Below are 17,250 nucleotides of genomic sequence, written 5' to 3' on the forward strand. Positions count from 1 at the left end.
AAAATCTCATTTCATTGAGTATCTGCTACATCTGTGCCACTGTAGTGTACTAGGTGCCTTACAGCACTTATAAGTCTTCTACTTACAAAACGTTTTTCACAAAATATGAAATTCCAGGCAAAGGTTCAGACATAAGATATTTGTTTTTAAAATCTTTTCTTTTCTTTTTTTTTTTTTTTGAGACAGAGTCTTGCTCTGTCCCCCAGGCTGGAGTGCAGCGGCGCCATGTCAGCTCACTGCAAGCTCTGCCTCTCAGGTTCAAGCGATTCTCCTGCCTCAGCCTCCTGAGTAGCTGGAACTACGGGCGTGTGCCACCACGCCCAGCTAATTTTTGTACTTTTAATATGACATAGGGTTTCGATATGTTAGCCAGGATGAATCTCAATCTCCTGACTTCATGATCCACCCGCCTTGGCCTCTCAAAGCACTGAGATTACAGGCATGAGCCACCACACCTGGCCTGTTTTTAAAATCTTTATACAGCCTGATATCCTTTTTCCTTTCCTTCCTTTTACCCTTTTATGAATTTTATCTTAGACTAACCTCTGTAATGTTGCTATATGCCATTACTCAATTGTTGTGTTTGATGAATCACAAAATGGTGTAAAACTTCTATTAATGTTCTTTTTAAATAAAATATCTGTGAATGCATCCAGCAAAATGCTTAAAATTTGGGTATTCACAAAGTGTTAGTTTTCTGTGGATCTAACAATGTGAAAACCCAAAACGAATGTAAAATATTAACTAATATATATTTCAAAGTATTCTACAAGTATAAAAACTATGTAATTTTTACTTGAATATGTAAAACACTAATAATTTTTAGTCAACATAAACATGATCCTTAATTGAACTAATACAAGTTTAGATGTAAGAGTTAATATAGTATCCTAAAGTAATAGAATATTCAAAGATAAAGTATTCTGACTTGGAATATACATAAAATTATTTTCAGCTGAGTGTAGTGGACTATGCCTATAATTTCAGCACTTTGGGAGGCCGAGGCAGGTGGATTGCTTGAGGCCAGGAGTTTGAGACCAGCCTGGCCAACATGGTGAAACCCCATTTCTACTAAAAATAGCCAGGCATAGTGGAGTGTGCCTGTAATCCCAACTACTCTGGAGGCTGAAGCAGGAGAATCACCTGAACCTCAGAGGCAGAGGTTGCAGTGAGCCAAGATCATGCCACCACACTCCAGCCTGGGTGACAGAGTGAGATTCCACATCAAAATAATAATAATAATAATTATTATTATTATTACCATTTTCTATGACTCACAAGATAAAATAGCATTACAGAATACTGAATAATCCTGAATTTGCTTTTGTTGGTTTTATTTTGCTTTTTATTTCGTTTTGTTCACCTTGACCAGTGGGCCGGTGGGTCTTAGGTGTAGCTGCATTTTCATTTTTAGGATCAAGATTTTAAAACTTTAATGTGGCAATTCCTTTAATTTTTTGACAGCTATTTCTCAGGTTGCAAGTTAAAATTTCCATTTTACTAAAGTCTTTGGTTTAATAATGATTTTATAATGACAATACATAGTTTAATGAGTAATGAGGGGTACTATAAAATTTCAGAAGTCAAAACTAAAGAACTTATTCATGGAACCAAACACCAACTGTTTCCCAAACACCTATTAAAATAAAAAATACATAAAAATATATTTTTTATAAAAATATTTATTTAAAAATAAAACGAAAATGAAAAAATATATATCCAGGTTAAAAAAAAAAAACTATTTCAGTTAAACAACAAATACTTTTTAGGGGGACTTTACTACAAAATTGTTATTATAATAAGACAGATAAAAAAACTAAGTTTTAAAAATTAAAAACAATAAGTAAAAAAAAAAAAAGATAACAACAAATATTGGTATGTTCATGAAGGCCTGCTCAGTAGCTGTTTTCCAAAGTGGTTACACCAGTCGGGTGTAAAGGCACACACCTGTAATCCCAGTACTTGAGAGGCCGAAGTGGCCAGATTACTTGAGCTCAGAAGTTTGACACAGACCTGGGCTACATGGCAAAACACAATCTCTACAAAAAATGTAAAAATCAGCCACACATGATAGTATTCACCTGTAAGTTCCAGCTACTTGGGAAGCTGAGATGAGAGGATCACTTGTGCCTGAGAGATCACAGCTGCACTGACCACGTCCATACCACTGTACTCCAGCCTGGGTGACAGAGCAAGGTTTTGTTTCCAAAAAAAAAAAAATTGGTGACAGTGTGGAAGAACTGTAACCCACATCTGTAACCCACATATATTACTAGTGAGAACATAAAATGGTGTAATCAATGTGGGTGTTTCTTTTCTGGTCATTTGATTTTTTAAAAAATCAAGATATTGTCTCCCTATGTTGCCCAGGCTGGTCCTGAACTCCTGGGCTGAAACAATCCTCCAAACTCAGCCTCTCAAAATATCTGGGATTAAAGGTGTAAGCCACTGTGCCTGACCTGTGTAACCACTTTGAAAAACAGCGTGGCCGTTTCTCAAAGGCTAAATGTATAGTTATCACACAATGCAACAGTTTCACTCCTAGGTGTAAATCTAAGAGAAATAAAAATATACATTCACACTAAAACTTGCATATGATTGTTCATAGCAGCATTACTCATGATGGCCAATAGGCAGAAACAACACAAATGTCCATCAAATGATGAATGGATAAACATAAACTATTATTCAGCTACAAAGGAAAAAAATACTGAATACTGATACACACTATAACATGAAAGAAATTTGAGGCCAGGCACAGTGGCTCATACCTGTAATCCAAGCACTTTGGGAGGCTGAGGCAGGTGGATCACGAGGTCAGGAGATTGAGACCATCCTGGCCAAAACAGTGAAACTCTACTAAAAAAAATACAAAAAAATTAGCCAGGGGTGGTGGCGGGCACCTGAAGTCCCAGCTACTTGAGAGGCTGAGGCAGGAGAATGATGCAAACCCGGGAGGCAGAGCTTGCAGTGAGCCGAGATCACACCACTTGCACTACAGCCTGGGTGACAGAGCGAGACACTGTCTCCAAAAAAAAAAAAAAAAAAGAAAATTGAAAGCATTGTCCTAGGAGAAAAAAAGCAAACTACAAAAGATCACATATTGTACAATTATATTTCTACAAAAGGTCCGGATTAGGCAAAACTACAATGACAGAAAATAAATCAGTGTTTGTCTATGAAGACATGGGAATGTGGAGGAAGTAGGAGGTAGCAGCTAAGAAGTGAGGGTTTCTCACTCATAAGTGGGTAATTCATAAGCGAGTAATCACTTCTAAAAGTGACTGTGGTGATGGATACGCAGCTCTTTGAATATTCTAAAAACCACTTAATTGCATACTTTCTTTTTTTTCTTTAGATATTTAGAGACAAGTTCTCCTGCTGTCACCCACGCTATAGTGCAGTGGCGCCATCTGGTCTCACCTATAGGTTTCACCTATGCCTTCTGGGCTCAAGTGATCTTCCAGCCTCATGTCCACAAGTAGTTGGGACTGCAGGCATGAGCCAGCACACCCAGCTAATTTTTGTATTTTTAACAGAGATGCTGTTTTACCTTGTTGCCCAGGCTAGTCTCAAACTCCTGAACTCAAGTGATCCGCCTCCCTCAGCCTCCCAAAGTATTAGAATTATAGGAAGTAGCCACTGTGCATGGTCTGAATTACAAACTTATAAATGAATTGTATGATATGTTAATCATATTTCAATAAAATCGTTATTTAAAAAAGGGGCCGAGTGTTGTGGCTCATGCCTGTAATTCCAGCACTTTGGGAGGCCAAGGTGGGCAGATCACCTGAGGTCAGGAGTTCGAGACCAGCCTGGCCAACATGGCAAAACCCTGTCTCTACTCAAATACAAAAAATTAGCCAGACATGGTGGCATGCACCTGTAACGCCAGCTATTCATGAGGCTAAGGCAGGGGAATTACTTGAACCAGGGAGGTGGAGGTAGCAGTGAGCCAAGATTGTGCCACTGCACTCCAGCCTGGGCGACAGAGTAAGAGTCCACCTTGCTCCCTCCTCAGTCTCCCAAAATGCCGAGATTACAGTCATGAGTCACTGTGCCCAGTATGTATATCTCTTTCACTGGCTGTTTCTGAGATAAATCCTTTCCAATGAACCAGTCATAGTAAAAAAAGAAAGAAAGAAAATAGGGGTTGAACAAAGGTGCCTCCTACCTGCGCATAACACCAGCGCTTTGGGAAGCTGAGGCAGAAAGTTCACATGAGGCCAGAGTTTGACACCATCCTGGGCAACATGGCAAGATCCCACCTTTAAAACAAAAAATAAAGAAGTCAGCTGGGCATAGGGGCAAATGTCTGTAGTGCCAGCTACTTGGGAGGCTGAGGTGGGAGGATTGTTTGAGCCCAGGGGTTTCAGGCTGCAGTGAACCATGATCAGACCACTGTACTGCAGCCTGGGTGACAGAGCAAGACCCTGTCTCTAGGAAGAAAAAAGAAAAAGAAATGCAAGTTTTTATCACCTTCTGAGAGTAATGGACTTTCAGGAGAAATAGAGAAGAACAAAAGACCACCGAATGGTTGAGGGTGGGCTGCTGGTTAGGCTCAATTCCCAGCTGAGTAGTATCTGAAAAATTCATTAGTAAAATTATGGTTCTAGGGGTGAGTCATGCAGTCAAATGATGAATGCTAAATCCATTACAAATGTTTCTTTACATGAATTCCAGTGAAAAATTCCAAGTTCCTAAACAGCAAGTGAGTAGCTAGAACTATAGGCACATGTCACCTGACCTGGCTAATTTTTAGAAAAATTTTTTGTAGAGATGGGTTTTCACCATGTTGCCTAGGCTAGTCTTAAACTCCTGAGCTTAAGCGATGCTCCCGCCTCAGTCTCCCAAAATGCCGAGATTACAGTCATGAGTCACTGTGCCCAGCATGTATATCTCTTTCACTGTCTGTTTCTGAGATAAATCCTTTCCAATGAACCAGTCATAGTAAATTGGTGAGACGCAGTGGCTCACGTCCATAATCCCAGCACTTTGTGGAGGTTGAGGTGGGAGGATCATGTGAGGCCAGAAATTGTTACGTTGCCAGCCTGGGCAACATAACAAGACCCCATCTCCACAAAAAATAAAAGAACATGGTCAGCTATGGTGGGGTAGGCCTGTGTTAGTCTCAGCTATTTGGGAGGCTGAGGTGGGAGGGCCACTTGGGGCCAGTTCGAGGCTACAGTGAGCTTTGATCACACCACTGCATTCCAGCCTTGCAACAGAATGAGATCCTGTATCTCAGGGAAAAAAAGAAAATAACCTGTTTTTCTGAGTTCTACAAGCTGTTTTAGCAAATGATTCAACCCAAGAAGGGGGCCAGGATACCCTGCTTTCTAACTAATTGGTCAAAAGTACATGTAACAACCCAGGGCTTGCAATTGGTTATGTGAAGTGAGGGTAGTCTCGTGGGACCGAGCCCCCATCCTGCGGGGTCTGCACTAAACTGCAGGGAGCATCAGAATGGAATTGTGGGATACCAAGTTGGTATCCAGATTGTCCAAAAATTGGTGTAAAACTCCACACGCACATTTGGTTGCAAGTGTTTGACCATAACTACTATTCAAGAGAAAAAAACAAAACAAAACAAAACAACACTACTCATTAGAATTTAAAAACATAAAATTGTATGTTCTACAAAAACAAATCAACCTTATCCACAGCCCAGTCCTACCGAACTATTGAATGTTAGAACAGAAGGTCTCATCATTGACTTGAGAGCTGACGTGAGGAACGTCACCACCATCCTGCTCTCCTAGGACTCCTCATATTCAACAGACAGGGCGAACACTAAAACTTGGGCCATGATCCCTGCACAAGCTAAGTAGTAAGAAAGTGAGGGGTGGGCTGGGTGTGGTTGCTCACACCTGTAATCCTAGTACTTTGGGAGGCTGAGGCAGGTGGATCACGAGGTCAGGAGTTTGAGACCAGCCTGGCCAATATGGTGAAACACCATCTCTATTGAAAATTCAAAAACAAATTTGCCGGACGTAGTGGTGCATGCCTGTAGTCCCAGCTACTAGGGAGGCTGAGATAGGAGAATGGCGCAAGCCCGGGAGGCGAAGCTTGCAGTGAGCCAAGATCACAGCACTGCACTACAGCCTGGGTGACAGAGGAAGACTCTATCTCAAAAAAAAAAAAAAAAAAAAGAATAACATAATCTATAAAATAGAATAAGCATACAACAGACCGGGCACAGTGACTCACTCCTATAATCCCAGCACTTTAGGAAGCTGAGGCGGACGGATCATGAGGTCAGGAGATTGAGACCATCCTGGCCATCATGGTGAAACCCCATCTCTACTAAAAATACAAAAATTATCTGGGAGTGCTGGCAGTGCGCCTGTAATCCAAGCTACTTGGGAGGCTGAGGCAGGAGAATCGCTTGAACCAGGGAGTCAGAGATTGCAGTGAGCTGAGATCCAGCCACCGCACTCCAGCCTGGGCAACAGAGCAAGACTCCATCTCAAAAAAAAAAAAAAAAAAAAATACAACAAATACAGTAAAATATAAAATCTCTTTTTCTCCTAACCTTCTGCTGGTACCATTCTGTCATTGCCCTCTAAAGAGTTATGGCTTCAGCCGGGTGCGGTGGCTCACGCCTGTAATCCCAGCACTTTGGGAGACCGAGGTGGGCGGATCACGAGGTCAGGAGATCAAGACCGTTCTGGCTAACATGGTGAAACCCCATCTCTACTAAAAATACAAAAAATTAGCCAGGTGTGGTGGCGGGCACCTGTAGTCCCGGCTACACAGGAGCCTGAGGCAGGAGAATGGCAGGAACCCAGGAGGCGGAGCTTACAGAGAACTGAGATAGTGCCACTACACTCCAGCCTAGGTGACAGAGTGAGACACCGTCTTCAAAAAAAAAAAAAAAGAATAATGGCTTCATAAAGAGAAAATAAACACCACATTATAAACCAGTAAAAACTCACATTGGAAGAGAAAAGAGAACATAGGTAACAATGCAAACACTTTTAAGAGATAATAAACATATAAAAAATGATTCTTTTAACTCAATCCAAACAATGTTTTCTAATTCAGAAAAAAATGTAACACTTATATTTGGAAGCTAAAAAACATTATTTTAAAATACAAATACAGAGTAGACCCAAGTAGATTTGGGGGTTCACTATTAGTGTAACTACATGATAAAATTACTGGCTATTGGAATCTGAAGAAGTACAATTATGGTTCAAGTACCATGTTCATCTGTCACTCACACACACACACACACAAATTAGCATGAATGCTTGCTTTGCTCACTTAATTAACTCTCTAAGTTCAAAGTTTGCTGTGGAATGCTCCCTGTTTCCATTTTCACTGTGGTGAAAGCTATGGAAACCCAATCCATGTAATTTCATCTAAGTTGTACATAAAGTAACTCATAAGTAAAAACTTAAGATACTACCTTTAGTGTCAAAAACATTTTAATCCCAGTAATCTGCCTGCTTCTAAAAACTGGGACATAAAGCAATAGATTAATTAGTCACAAGGGAAACAGGCTCATCCTACTGGAGCAGAAGTTTTATTCACAACTAGGAAAGAAAGAATCTAGGATATCAGAGGGCTGGTTAGGATTAAGACCACAAGCTGCCCTCAGTACACATCCGCTGTCCTTAAAGATCTGAGCTACTAACATGGAAAAGATTGAAAAACACTGCCTTCAAGTATAAATAAAAATCTATTACATTTTAGTAAGCACACATTGTTTTGGGGGAAGGGAAGCAGATGCTTATCTATTTTGTCCCGTCTATTGATAACTAAATTCAGAAGCTATACTAAAATAAAATAGAAGTTATAAATACATTTTCTCTTAATTTTTAAAGACCAACAATTATAATCTGAAAAACTCACTTGGTGGCTACTATTCTTGAATTAAAAGTGCCATACTGAGGTGAAATCTTTTTGGTTTTCCATATCTAGCTTTATCATGTCACAATTATCTTGGGATTCTTTCCTACCTACTGCATACTGTGAAAACTCACCTGAAATTAGAACTCTAGGTAAATCTATAAACCTGTATCTATGAATCCATCTTTAACTCAAATGTAAAACATACTTTTTCTGCACACATTTCCTTTCTTTTTTTCACCGTAATATTTGGATTTAGGGAGCATTAAGTTCTCTGACTGTAAAGTCAAAGCAAAAAGAGATGTGAGGTCAAAGGAATGAGAGATAAAAAGGACAATCTCAGTAAAGAATAACAGTTAAGATGATTGTTCACGGTATTACCCAAACACCAAGAGTTTGGTCCAGGTCCTGCTGCTCACCAGACAGAAAGCCAGTCACTGAGGTGACAAGTATTGCCAAGCAAGAAAGCTTTAACCTGGTGCTGCAGCCCAAGAGATGGGAGCTCAGTCTCAATGCATCTCCTTGACTGACTAAAACTAGAGCAGGAACGAAATATAACAAAGTGTAAGACTACAGAAATTAGGGAGGGGTAGGAGGCATCTGGTGCTCTGATCTGGTATGTTTCAGTTATTTCATACTTCCTGAAGGTCTTTTTTTGAGGGGAGAACTGGGATAAAGCAGATACAAGTTTCAAGCTTTAATATAGCAGGGTCAATTTTTATGTTGATCCAAACAAAACCCTATCCATGGGACAACTGGGCTGGTGTCAATGTAAGCAATAATTCTATAGGTCCTTTTTGTTTAAAATCTGAACAATTAAATTTATATTATATGCTAAACATAAGGAAAATACATCTTATGTACTCAAGGCCAGAAGAGAGAGAAGTAAAACCTACTACTAATAGCCTATGAGTGTCAAGTTTGGGAACACTATAAAAAATTACAAAAAAGTAATAAATGCATAAAAGTTACAAATTAACAAGTGCTATTTCAGAATTCTTCTAAATACTAAGTACATGAACTTACTAATATTTGCATTACTAACCACACAATAAGAACCCGACTTCTGACTATTCTGAGATAAGGTATAAATGTGTACCTTTACCTTAAATGGGAAAGTGTGTCTTGTACCCACTTTGAGATTCGTGAAAGGGAAAACTGATTTGAAAAATGTTTGCTTGTCAAGTTCATTTATATGTTAAGAAAAGGTCAATACAATTTTTCCTTTTCAATGTAGAAAAGTAATACATAATACTATAGTTATAAATACTAAAACACAGTCTGTGGAATACAAGAAAACATTAAATACAAACACTATGTAGGAAAATGGAGGTAAAAAGATGATACCTTGCAAAGACTTCAGTAGAAGATTTTTATCAACGTCATCGCTTTCAAAAGGGCATGTTTTAGGATACAAAGATAATACTTCAACAGTAACCCTCCCTCCCCAGGCTAGAGGCAGTGACTTATGCCTGCAATTCCAGCACTTTGGGAGGCCAAGACAGGCAGATCACTTGAGGTCTGGAGTTCGAGACAGACCTGACCAACAGAGTGATGCCCCATTTCTACCAAAAAATACAAAAATTAGCTAGGTGTAGTGGCATGCACTTATGTAGTCTCAGCTACTCGGAAGGCTGAGGCAAAAGAATCCCTTCAACCTGAAAGGCGGAGGTTGCAGTAAGCCCAGATTGCACCACTGCACTCCAGCTTGGACGACGGAGTGAGAATCTGTTTAAAAAAAAAAAAAAAAAAAGTCATGTTTACATAGAGTTAGGCTGCACAACTCACTCTCTTAACCATTCTGTAATTCTGCCCACTCTATGCTATGCCCAGTCACTGACGCACTTGTTTGGTAGCTCCCTTAGAGCTTAGAACCTAGGTTTTATGTCCTGCTCTACAGCTATATAATTTAACAATTTTCCTCTTGAGTTTGTTGGATTCTAATCCTATATATAACAAATCTTATTAATGGTACTGAATCTTAAAGGAGGCTGTGATGTCTTTAGTCCCTAGAAATATTAAACAACCTATAAACAAACGACCACCATATGAGAGTAAACAATCCAAATTTCTACATGCTTTAAAACACTGAGGCAATGTACCGAGAAACACACCTAAGAAACTGCAACCAATCTACTCTGGACAAAAATTTAGACACTGTCTCTTCAAAATAAGCTATCTGGTGGTACTTATGCATATTCTTACATATATCAACAGTATTTTACATGCCATAACCTTAAAAATAATTTTAAAAGTGTCAAAATTATAAGCCTTAATCCATCTCTGTGGGCTTGAAAAATGATACAATATACATTTGTTTCTTTAAAGTATTCAATAAAATGCATAAACTTCTAGAGCAATCACTGAAAAAAGGGTTCATAAAGGCAAAAGTTAATAAAGCCTTGCTTTTGGTTGTGAATCCTGGCCTTAAAACATTATTCACATGATCTCCCCTTCCTTTTCCTATTGTAAAGATGTGGTGACAAACCAGGTTTGCTCATGCAGATAATAATCTTGAAAACAGTGGCAGAGAAATAACATGAAGGAAATATAGTTTACTTAATGACCTCCTAAATTGGAACTTATTACCCCATGCCTCTTGCATATCTCCAGACTAATATAAAAGAGGTATGAAATGGCTGTTTCCTACCAGTATTTTATTTGATGCTTCATTTTTTATTACTTGTATAACTACCTACAATGCGTTAACAGGAACAGGAAAGCATAGCTATTCAAGTAACTAAATAATTATATAAATCTCTAAGACATAGTAATGGACCAATTATTTTTAAAGTACAACACACTGACAAGTAGTTTATTTTTAACTCAGTTTTGGTTTGTTGTTAATGCCATTGCTTGGGAAAAAGCAAAGAAAAGCAGGAGGAGGTGAAGGAGAAACAAGAATAGAAACAAGAAATAGAAGCAGCAGCATAAGCAAGTACGATGATGACGATGATGAGAATAAAACAGACTGGAAGAAAGGAAAAAGAACAGGTGAGGGAACCAGAAGGCCTATTATACCTTTTTTCCCCTCCTTGATTCATGAAAACTGAAAAAGTTCAAGACTTTTTTACAACAACAACAACAAAACAAGCAAAAAGATACACAATCACCCCCTAAATTTTGTTAAGACTGAGATAATGCTCCATTCACGCCTGGCTCAGGTGCCAGCAGAAGGAAGGGACCCTCCAGATTCTACAGAAGAAGGGGGAGGACTCCTCCTTGCCCTGACGGCACCTCCACTGCTACCACCGAGGCCCACGGCACAGCACCCACAGCTTCCTACCCATGCCAGGCCAGGTGGCCCCGCAGCGCTCCTACTCCCACTTCCCAGGACCCCACACTTGCGGCTGCTGCCACCACTAGGGCCAATGCCAATACAACCACCGCTGCTGTCGCCCTCGATGCACTGGCTCCCTACAAGGCTCTTACCACCTGGCCACAGCCATAGCCCTGCCCCCCAACCTGGCCACAGAGGGCGGCCCTCCTACCTAGTCCTCCAAAGCACCACCCACCGCAGCGAAGCCAGCCGCCACGTCCCAGGCTCCAGGCTCCAGCCTTCACTTTCCAGCGTGTGGCAGGTTGTTCCTCCTTCTGGCACGGAGCAGCTGAGCCAACAAAGTCAGAAAAGCCTAGAACATGATGCAGGGAGTGGTAACGTTAGAGCCTAACCTCGTCATAGTGGCCACTGGGTGGCAGTGACAGGTTTCAGTTAACTGGAGACTCATTATGGCCTCGCTCCCCATCTGCCAGGGAGCCGCTTGGGCCCACCAACGCTGCTGCCCTCGGCGAAAGAAGAACAGCAGAACTCAGACCCAGCCACCACCTCACCTCCGCCTGCCCTGGGTCCCTCTCCCTGCGCCCCCGGCCAATCCAGTGCTGCCTGCTCCTAACGCCTCCACCCACAGGGCCCTGTCCCCCATGACGCCTGCTACTCCATGCCCAGGGATCCCAGGTTGTCTCAACACAGAGCAAGAGGACGCAGACCCGGGAACCATGACGGGTGTCGGGGCCCTGCCATGCTCATGATTCCCATGGAAACGCTTGTGCCCCCACCGGGCTAAATCACGAGCAGTAGGAGGTCTCCCTCTAGATTCTGGAGCCTGGCTCCTTGGAGGCCACCGCTCTGGCGGCCACCTTTGCCACCACCAGCAGTGCAGCCCCTGATCGCGGCCCTAACCCGCCGCTGGCAGTGTAGCCCTCCATAGTGTCCCAAACACCCCACACTCCCAGGAAGTGTAACCACCGATAGCTTCCCCCAACCCGCCCCCTTCTCACTCTCGAAAGCACCCAATGGCTAATTCCCAACCTGCCCTACACTGAAGAAATGACGCCAGAACAGCTTCCCAACTCCACTCCTCCGCCCCGGCACCATTGTGCCCTGGATAGCACCCCCCCTCCCAGCTGCAGGCAGTGATGCCTCGGGAATACTCTCACGCAGTGGGCAGTGCAGCTGGAGGACACGCGACCTACCGCGGGCTCTTTCACCACCTGTTGGTGCTGTGCCGCTCTTGTTGCAGCCACCAGCCTCAGCTGCAGGCGTAGCCACAGTTACAGGCCCGCCTCCAGCTTGCGTCAGCGGAAACCACCTTCTCCTCCCGCTATAGCACTGTACCAGCCAGCTGCTAGTCCGCCATCTTACCAGTCTCCCCGGGCTGCACTTCAGTCTCTGTTGTCGCCACCAATGTTCTGATTGGATGAAAGAAAACCTCTAGGCTTATTCTGATTGGGCTTTCCTATCATGTTCTGATTGGTTAGCCTAAGGCTTGCTCTCATCCAATCAGAACATGTAGTCCAGGAACCTTGGTATATAAAGCCTGCTAAGCGGGAGTCAGCCCGTTCCAGGCTCTTTTGCTTCTGTGTGTTCTGCTGGTGTGTGCCCAGCTTAGAAGTGGGGAAGGGGCTGGGCATGGTGACTCATGCCTGTAATCCCAGCACTTTGGGAGGCCGAGGCCGGTGGATCACGAGGTCAAGTTTGAGACCAGCCTGGCCAAGATGGTGAAACCCCCGTCTCTGCTAAACGTACAAAAATTAGCCGGGAGTGGTGCTCCTGTAGTCCCAGCTACTTGGGAGGCTGAAGCAGGAGAATCGCTTAAACCCAGGAGACGGAGGTTGCAGTGAGCCAAGATCGCGCCACTGCAGTCTAGCCCAGGTAACAGAGCAAGAATCCATCTTTAAGGAAAAAAAAAAAAAAAGGAAGGGGGAAAGAAAGAGCCACCTGCTGCATGCTGGAGGCTGTAGCCTACAGCTGCACAGCTGGGCTCACTGCAGTGAGTGGCAGTGATGCAGCATGGCAGGAGCAGTAGGATCTGGATGATTTCCAGCTTCATCCATGTCTCTGCAAAGGACGGAACTCATTCTTTTTATGGCTGCATAGCCAGCCCTACTGCTGCCAGCAATACAGACAAGATAGTGACTCCAATCCGCTCCACCCACACCGCCACCCCGCCCACACCCCCCCTACGTCCCCCTGCTGCTGAGAGCAGTGCAGTCCCGACAGCACACCTGAAACTAGTGACGCCCGGAATAACACTCTAGTACCAAAATAGTGACATTCCACTAACACCCCAACCAGTCCCCGCTGCGGGCAGCCCCGGACAGCGCACCTACCCCATCGCCTTTCTACGTTCTGGCCAGCTGCAGTGTCCATCGCTGCCACCGACCACAGCAAGGCGACCCAGTGAGGTGAGGGCCAGCGAGGCCAGCCACAATCCCACAGGCTCTAGCCTCCAGCCTGTGGTAGGTGCCTCCTCCTCCTTCCCTTCCTGTAACCAGGCATGCAGCAGCTCTCATCACCAGCTGCCTCTCTCCATTGCCGCCACACAGCAAGCAGAGGCAAGCCCTGGCGCCACAGGCTCCAGCTTTCAGTGTGGGGGCAGAACCGGCTTCTACCTGCTCTCAACTGGGAGTCATGGAAACGCATGCACTAACACAGCAGAGCCCACAATAACGTGATTCCTATTAGTGTGCCTTATATACTGAGGTTGTGCAGGCCAGGTTCCTGGACTCCATGTTCTGATTGGATGAGAGAAAACTGCTGTGCCTACTCTAATTGGACTTTATTTTCATGTTCTGATTGGATGAGAGCAAGTCTTAGACTAACCAATCAGAATGTGAAAATAAAGTCCAATCAGAGTAGGCCTAGCCTTTTCCTCTCATCCAATCAGAACATGTAGTTTATAATCTCGGTATATAAAGGCTGTTAAGTGGGCGAGTCTCCCTATTCCAGCCTTGTCTGTGTCTGACTTCGTAGCTGCTCGGTTCCCAGCTCGGAGTAGGAGGTGCTGGCTGCTGGCAGGCTGGAGGCTGGAGCCTGTGGGGCTGTGGCTGTCCTCGCTGACTCGCCTCGTCGGCTTGCTTTGCTCCCTGCAGTTGGTGGCAGCCGCGGACACTGCAGCTGGCCAGAGCATAGAAAGGTGTCAGAGTAAGTGCGCTATCCAGGGCTGCACTGCCCGTGGCCTGGGACGGTTTGGGGGCCCTATCTCAGGTGTCACTGCCCGCCTTGAGTGGCTAGTTGGGTGTGCTATCTGGGGCTGTGCTGCCAGATAGGTTACGACCATTATTGCTTCTATGAAGCGATAGATTAATCCAATGTGATATAAGGAGTTCAGTGGTGTGTTTGGAATTTTTTATATGGTTGGTGTTGAGCTTGAATGCTTTCTTAATTGATGGCTGCTTTGGGGCCAACTATGGAGATTAAGTTTTTTACTCTCTATACCAGGTTTTTTCCTAATGTCTGAAGAGCTGTCCCCTCTTTAGACTAGCAATTAAGTTTACAGGGGGATTGAGTAGTTCCGTAGGTAAACTTAAGGTTGAACTAAGATTCTGTCTTGGATTACCAGCTATCACCAGGCTCGGTAGGCTTGTCACCTCTACCCATAAATCTTCCCACTATTTTGCTGCGTAGACGGGTGCGCTCTTTCAGCTGTTTTTGGGTAGCTCCCCTGGTTTCGGGGAATTTAACTTTAGTTCTTTTTGCGAAATTGTTTCTAGTTAATTCATTATGCAGAAGGTATAGGGGTGAGTTCTTGCTATTTTGTGCTTGTTTGATATTTTTCGCTTTCCCTTACGGTACTGTATCTATAGCGCCAGGATAGAATTTCTATCGCCTATACTTTTGGATTGGTAAATGGTTTAGTGTCAATTAGTTTGGTATTTTGATTGGGTTTGGAGCTAGTGTTAGCTCAAGGCAATCAAATGGTATTGAGATCTTCCGGGTGTAAGCCGGATGCTTTATGTTAAGCTATGCTTTGATTTATCCAAGTGCACCTTCCAGTACACTTACCATGTTACGACTTATCTCCTCCATATAAATATTGGGGTGTTTAGGTAAGTTAGTCCTTAAATATACTTGAGGAGAGTGACGGGCGGTGTGTGCGTGCTTTATGGCCTGGTTCAATTAAGCACTCTGTTCTTAATTGACTGTTAAATCCTCCTTGGACTCTTAGGTTTCATAAGAGTTATCGTGGGGTTTTCTGGAGTAGAAAATGTAGCCCATTTTTTACCATCTCATAGGCTACACCTTGACCTAACGTTTTTGCGGGGACGGTTATGCTAACTTTGTGGCCTTATCACGGTTTGCTGAAGATGGTGGTATGGTATATAGGCTGAGCAAGAGATGGTGAGGTGGATCGGGGTTTATCGATTACCGAACAGGCTCCTCTAGAGGGATGTGAAGCACCGCCAAGTCCTTTGAGTTTCAAGCTGTTGCTTGTAGTATTCTGGTGAGTAGTTTTGTTATTTTAATTATTGAGGTTTAGGGCTAAGCGTAGTGGGATCTGTAATCCCAGTTTGAGTCTTCGCTATTGTGTGTTCAGAAATTTTAAAGCCACTTTCTTTGTTTATTTTACATCAGCTAAGGTTTTACAGTTTAGATGGAGTTTAGCTTTATTCGATTAGATCTTAAACACCCTTTACGTCGGTCTCTATTAGCTTGGGTTAATCGTATGGCCGCGGTGGCTGGCACGAAATTAACCAACCCTAATTGTAGCATAGCTTAGTTAAACTTTTGTTTATTGCTACAGGTTTGTCACTGCTGTCTGCCGTGGGGGTGTGAATGAGCAAAGTGTTTTGAGCAGCATTGTGCGTGCTTGATACTTACTCCATATGATCGTTGTGATTTATAGGGTGTCCTCACTGGGGCGGGGATGCTTGCGTGTGTAATCTTGCTAAGAGTTAATAGAAAGGCTAAGACCAAACCTGTTTGTTTACGGGGTATGTAAGTCCGTCTAGACATTTTCAGTGTCTTGCTTTAGGTAGATTAAGCTACGTAAACAGGAAAAAAGTATAGTTGTGAGGTTTTGTCTTTGGGGTTGTGGTATAAGGATACAGATTTAGTAGTGAGTAAATGCGTGGGAACGAGAAAGCAGAGAGAAGATGGAAATTGGTGTTAAGAGTGGTAAGGTGAAGTAATTTTATATTAGTTGAGGGAATAGCAGTTGAAGTTGTGCATAGCTAAAAGATGAGAACGAAAGCTCTGGCTGGGCGGATGAAGGCTTTTGTTTTTGGGGTTTGGCAAAAGCGAGTTTTTAAGGGGAGAAGTCAGAGATGGGGGAGGGGTGGTTTGTTAAAAGTTTCTTGTGTTTTTGTAGTGTAATTAAGAATGGGCTGTAAAACAGTTATTAATATGTCTTATAAGCATGAATTAAATAACACCTTGTAGGAATCATGTGGGGCTAGGATATTGAACGTAGGTGCGATCGATAATGGCATGAACTAGAAATCAAAGACAGGCGCTGCGGGACGTGTTGTGGCGGGACCGGCTTTCTGCGATGGGGTCGTGTGCAGACCAGAGATAAAAGATACCAAATGCATGGAGCGCTCCCGTGACTGGTTAATAGGGTGATAGACCCGTGATCCATCGAGATGTCTTATTTAAGGGGAACGTGTGGGCGATCTTGATTGTATGGCCCTGAGGTAAGAACCAGATGTGGGATACAGTTCATTATAACTACCCCCACGGTTTATGGGCCCGGAGCGAGGAGAGTAGCACTCTTGTGCGGGATATTGATTTCACGGAGGATGGTGAACAAGGGACACCTAAGTGAGGGGAGTATCTGTAGTGACGAGGATTTATTTAATCGGATGTGCTATGTCCGGCAAATGATGTGATGTGCTATGTACGGTAAATGAATAATTAGGTTGGTTGGTATTCCGGGTGGGGACATTTGGACTTTGAGGCTTAATAGAATGTGTTATAGTTGATTAATTTATGAGAATACTTGCTTGTAAGCATGTTGGGGACTGTTGTTAATAAATATGTAATGATATGTGCTGTGTACAGTTAATCACATATAGTACTATATAATATTCATGTTGGCTAGCAGTAATGGACGATTTACATAAAAGTGTATGAAAATAATTTAATACTTAAGTTGCATTTAAAGTTTGCAC

At 43.1% G+C, this 17,250-nt stretch overlaps 1 long non-coding RNA gene across 1 annotated transcript; it reads right to left on the reverse strand.

Moving 5' to 3' along the window:
- Positions 1 to 10,535: 10,535 nt before the first annotated feature.
- Positions 10,536 to 12,079, reverse strand: LOC110742398. Its single transcript, XR_002520085.2, has 2 exons — positions 11,845 to 12,079; positions 10,536 to 11,489 (listed from the first exon to the last, which is right to left on the reverse strand). It is a non-coding gene; the product is annotated as an uncharacterized LOC110742398 (long non-coding RNA).
- Positions 12,080 to 17,250: the final 5,171 nt, after the last annotated feature.

This window comes from Papio anubis, unplaced genomic scaffold (genome assembly GCF_008728515.1).
Source record: "Papio anubis isolate 15944 unplaced genomic scaffold, Panubis1.0 scaffold1180, whole genome shotgun sequence".
In the NCBI taxonomy this organism is placed as follows: domain Eukaryota; kingdom Metazoa; phylum Chordata; class Mammalia; order Primates; family Cercopithecidae; genus Papio; species Papio anubis.